The sequence below is a fragment of the Microchirus variegatus genome (assembly GCF_963457635.1).
Source record: "Microchirus variegatus genome assembly, chromosome: 7".
Taxonomy (NCBI): Eukaryota; Metazoa; Chordata; class Actinopteri; order Pleuronectiformes; family Soleidae; genus Microchirus; species Microchirus variegatus.
In genome coordinates this window covers 30468072-30474071 of record NC_139808.1, presented here as the reverse complement: position 1 = coordinate 30474071, position 6000 = coordinate 30468072, and positions in this window count along the sequence as shown.

The following is a 6000-nucleotide window of genomic DNA, read 5'->3' as shown; positions in this document are numbered from 1 at the left end:
ATACTTTTGGGGTCTTTTTTGAATAAAAAGTTAAGTCACTGCCTAAGTGCACAGACTTTCCTCATTTTCAAAAATTCATTAAAAATATTCCTTAAGAGATATGCAAATATTTTCAATGGATTCTTGTTCAGGGCGTCGTTGACTATGACCGAGTACAATTTCAAGACATTCCAACATACTTGGAATGTCCAAGTGCATGGATCGCTTTTCGGATTTTCAAAAATTCATTAAAAATATTCTTCAAGAGATATGCAAATATATTCAACGGATTCTTGTTCAGGGCATGCTTGACTATGACTGTGTACAATTTCAAGACATTCCAATTTACTTTTGGGTTTTTTTTTGAAAAAAAAGTCAAGTCACTAAGTGCATCAGGGCAAATGGATCGTTTCCTTCGTCTCACCTGATATCCTGCTGTGTGATCCACGGTGTCCAAACGTTTGTTTCCAGCGACTGGACGACATGGATGAACTCCTGCAGCTTTAATTCTTTAAAAACAACCCAAAAACATCAAAAGTTAAGTCACTGCCTAAGTGCATGGATCGCTTTCCTGATTTTCAAAAATTCATTAAAAATATTCCTCAAGAGATATGCAAATATATTCAACGGATTCTTGTTCAGGGCATGCTTGACTATGACTGTGTACAATTTCAAGACATTCCAAGATACTTTTGGGGTCTTTTTTGACGAAAAAGTTAAGTCACTGCCTAAGTGCATGGATCGCTTTCCTGATTTTCAAAAATTCATTAAAAATATTCCTTAAGCGATATGCAAATATTTTCAACGGATTCTTGTTCAGGGCGTCGTTGACTATGACTGAGTACAATTTCAAGACATTCCAACATACTTGGAATGTCCAAGTGCATGGATCGCTTTTCGGATTTTCAAAAATTCATTAAAAATATTCTTCAAGATATATGCAAATATATTCAACGGATTCTTGTTCAGGGCATGCTTGACTATGACTGTGTACAATTTCAAGACATTCCAGGATACTTTTGGGGTCTTTTTTGAATAAAAAGTTAAGTCACTGCCTAAGTGCATGGATCGCTTTCCTGATTTTCAAAAATTCATTAAAAATATTCCTTAAGCAATATGCAAATATTTTCAACGGATTCTTGTTCAGGGCGTCGTTGACTATGACTGAGTACAATTTCAAAACATTCCAACATACTTGGAATGTCCAAGTGCATGGATCGCTTTCCTGATTTTCAAAAGTTCATTAAAAATATTCTTCAAGAGATATGCAAATATATTCAACGGATTCTTGTTCAGGGCATGCTTGACTATGACTGTGTACAATTTCAAGACATTCCAAGATACTTTTGGGGTCTTTTTTGAATAAAAAGTTAAGTCACTGCCTAAGTGCACAGACTTTCATCATTTTCAAAAATTCATTAAAAATATTCCTTAAGAGATATGCAAATATTTTCAATGGATTCTTGTTCAGGGCGTCGTTGACTATGACCGAGTACAATTTCAAGACATTCCAACATACTTGGAATGTCCAAGTGCATGGATCGCTTTTCGGATTTTCAAAAATTCATTAAAAATATTCTTCAAGAGATATGCAAATATATTCAACGGATTCTTGTTCAGGGCATGCTTGACTATGACTGTGTACAATTTCAAGACATTCCAATTTACTTTTGGGTTTTTTTTTGAAAAAAAAGTCAAGTCACTAAGTGCATCAGGGCAAATGGATCGTTTCCTTCGTCTCACCTGATATCCTGCTGTGTGATCCACGGTGTCCAAACGTTTGTTTCCAGCGACTGGACGACATGGATGAACTCCTGCAGCTTTAATTCTTTAAAAACAACCCAAAAACATCAAAAGTTAAGTCACTGCCTAAGTGCATGGATCGCTTTCCTGATTTTCAAAAATTCATTAAAAATATTCCTTAAGCAATATGCAAATATTTTCAACGGATTCTTGTTCAGGGCGTCGTTGACTATGACTGAGTACAATTTCAAAACATTCCAACATACTTGGAATGTCCAAGTGCATGCATCGCTTTCCTGATTTTCAAAAGTTCATTAAAAATATTCTTCAAGAGATATGCAAATATATTCAACGGATTCTTGTTCAGGGCATGCTTGACTATGACTGTGTACAATTTCAAGACATTCCAAGATACTTTTGGGGTCTTTTTTGAATAAAAAGTTAAGTCACTGCCTAAGTGCACAGACTTTCATCATTTTCAAAAATTCATTAAAAATATTCCTTAAGAGATATGCAAATATTTTCAATGGATTCTTGTTCAGGGCGTCGTTGACTATGACCGAGTACAATTTCAAGACATTCCAACATACTTGGAATGTCCAAGTGCATGGATCGCTTTTCGGATTTTCAAAAATTCATTAAAAATATTCTTCAAGAGATATGCAAATATATTCAACGGATTCTTGTTCAGGGCATGCTTGACTATGACTGTGTACAATTTCAAGACATTCCAATTTACTTTTGGGTTTTTTTTTGAAAAAAAAGTCAAGTCACTAAGTGCATCAGGGCAAATGGATCGTTTCCTTCGTCTCACCTGATATCCTGCTGTGTGATCCACGGTGTCCAAACGTTTGTTTCCAGCGACTGGACGACATGGATGAACTCCTGCAGCTTTAATTCTTTAAAAACAACCCAAAAACATCAAAAGTTAAGTCACTGCCTAAGTGCATGGATCGCTTTCCTGATTTTCAAAAATTCATTAAAAATATTCCTCAAGAGATATGCAAATATATTCAACGGATTCTTGTTCAGGGCATGCTTGACTATGACTGTGTACAATTTCAAGACATTCCAAGATACTTTTGGGGTCTTTTTTGACGAAAAAGTTAAGTCACTGCCTAAGTGCATGGATCGCTTTCCTGATTTTCAAAAATTCATTAAAAATATTCCTTAAGCGATATGCAAATATTTTCAACGGATTCTTGTTCAGGGCGTCGTTGACTATGACTGAGTACAATTTCAAGACATTCCAACATACTTGGAATGTCCAAGTGCATGGATCGCTTTTCGGATTTTCAAAAATTCATTAAAAATATTCTTCAAGAGATATGCAAATATATTCAACGGATTCTTATTCAGGGCATGCTTGACTATGACTGTGTACAATTTCAAGACATTCCAATTTACTTTTGGGGTTTTTTTTGAAAAAAAAGTCAAGTCACTAAGTGCATCAGGGCAAATGGATCGTTTCCTTCGTCTCACCTGATATCCTGCTGTGTGATCCACGGTGTCCAAACGTTTGTTTCCAGCGACTGGGCGACATGGATGAACTCCTGCAGCTTCAATGCTTTAAAAACAAACCAAAAACATCAAAAGTTAAGTCACTGCCTAAGTGCATGGATCGCTTTCCTGATTTTCAAAAATTCATTAAAAATATTCCTTAAGAGATATGCAAATATTTTCAATTGATTCTTGTTCAGGGCGTCGTTGACTATGACTGAGTACAATTTCAAGACATTCCAACATACTTGGAATGTCCAAGTGCATGGATCGCTTTTCGGATTTTCAAAAATTCATTAAAAATATTCTTCAAGAGATATGCAAATATATTCAACGGATTCTTGTTCAGGGCATGCTTGACTATGACTGTGTACAATTTCAAGACATTCCAGGATACTTTTGGGGTCTTTTTTGAATAAAAAGTTAAGTCACTGCCTAAGTGCATGGATCGCTTTCCTGATTTTCAAAAATTCATTAAAAATATTCCTTAAGCGATATGCAAATATTTTCAACAGATTCTTGTTCAGGGCGTCGTTGACTATGACTGAGTACAATTTCAAAACATTCCAACATACTTGGAATGTCCAAGTGCATGGATCGCTTTCCTGATTTTCAAAAGTTCATTAAAAATATTCTTCAAGAGATATGCAAATATATTCAACGGATTCTTGTTCAGGGCATGCTTGACTATGACTGTGTACAATTTCAAGACATTCCAAGATACTTTTGGGGTCTTTTTTGAATAAAAAGTTAAGTCACTGCCTCAGTGCACAGACTTTCATCATTTTCAAAAATTCATTAAAAATATTCCTTAAGAGATATGCAAATATTTTCAATGGATTCTTGTTCAGGGCGTCGTTGACTATGACCGAGTACAATTTCAAGACATTCCAACATACTTGGAATGTCCAAGTGCATGGATCGCTTTTCGGATTTTCAAAAATTCATTAAAAATATTCTTCAAGAGATATGCAAATATATTCAACGGATTCTTGTTCAGGGCATGCTTGACTATGACTGTGTACAATTTCAAGACATTCCAAGATACTTTTAGGGTCTTTTTTGACAAAAAAGTTAAGTCACTGCCTAAGTGCATGGATCGCTTTTCTGATTTTCAAAAATTCATTAAAAATATTCCTTAAGCGATATGCAAATATTTTCAACGGATTCTTGTTCAGGGCGTCGTTGACTATGACTGAGTACAATTTCAAAACATTCCAACATACTTGGAATGTCCAAGTGCATGGATCGCTTTCCTGATTTTCAAAAGTTCATTAAAAATATTCTTCAAGAGATATGCAAATATATTCAACGGATTCTTGTTCAGGGCATGCTTGACTATGACTGTGTACAATTTCAAGACATTCCAAGATACTTTTGGGGTCTTTTTTGAATAAAAAGTTAAGTCACTGCCTAAGTGCACAGACTTTCCTCATTTTCAAAAATTCATTAAAAATATTCCTTAAGAGATATGCAAATATTTTCAATTGATTCTTGTTCAGGGCGTCGTTGACTATGACTGAGTACAATTTCAAGACATTCCAACATACTTGGAATGTCCAAGTGCATGGATCGCTTTTCGGATTTTCAAAAATTCATTAAAAATATTCTTCAAGAGATATGCAAATATATTCAATGGATTCTTGTTCAGGGCATGCTTGACTATGACTGTGTACAATTTCAAGACATTCCAAGATACTTTTGGGGTCTTTTTTGACAAAAAAGTTAAGTCACTGCCTAAGTGCATGGATCGCTTTCCTGATTTTCAAAAATTCATTAAAAATGTTCCTTAAGCGATATGCAAATATTTTCAACGGATTCTTGTTCAGGGCGTCGTTGACTATGACTGAGTACAATTTCAAGACATTCCAACATACTTGGAATGTCCAAGTGCATGGATCGCTTTCCTGATTTTCAAAAGTTCATTAAAAATATTCTTCAAGAGATATGCAAATATATTCAACGGATTCTTGTTCAGGGCATGCTTGACTATGACTGTGTACAATTTCAAGACATTCCAAGATACCTTTGGGGTCTTTTTTGAATAAAAAGTTAAGTCACTGCCTAAGTGCACAGACTTTCATCATTTTCAAAAATTCATTAAAAATATTCCTTAAGAGATATGCAAATATTTTCAATTGATTCTTGTTCAGGGCATCGTTGACTATGACTGAGTACAATTTCAAGACATTCCAACATACTTGGAATGTCCAAGTGCATGGATCACTTTTCGGATTTTCAAAAATTCATTAAAAATATTCTTCAAGAGATATGCAAATATATTCAACGGATTCTTGTTCAGGGCATGCTTGACTATGACTGTGTACAATTTCAAGACATTCCAAGATACCTTTGGGGTCTTTTTTGAATAAAAAGTTAAGTCACTGCCTCAGTGCACAGACTTTCATCATTTTCAAAAATTCATTAAAAATATTCCTTAAGCGATATGCAAATATTTTCAACGGATTCTTGTTCAGGGCGTCGTTGACTATGACTGAGTACAATTTCAAGACATTCCAACATACTTGGAATGTCCAAGTGCATGGATCGCTTTCCTGATTTTCAAAAGTTCATTAAAAATATTCTTCAAGAGATATGCAAATATATTCAACGGATTCTTGTTCAGGGCATGCTTGACTATGACTGTGTACAATTTCAAGACATTCCAAGATACCTTTGGGGTCTTTTTTGAATAAAAAGTTAAGTCACTGCCTAAGTGCACAGACTTTCATCATTTTCAAAAATTCATTAAAAATATTCCTTAAGAGATATGCAAAT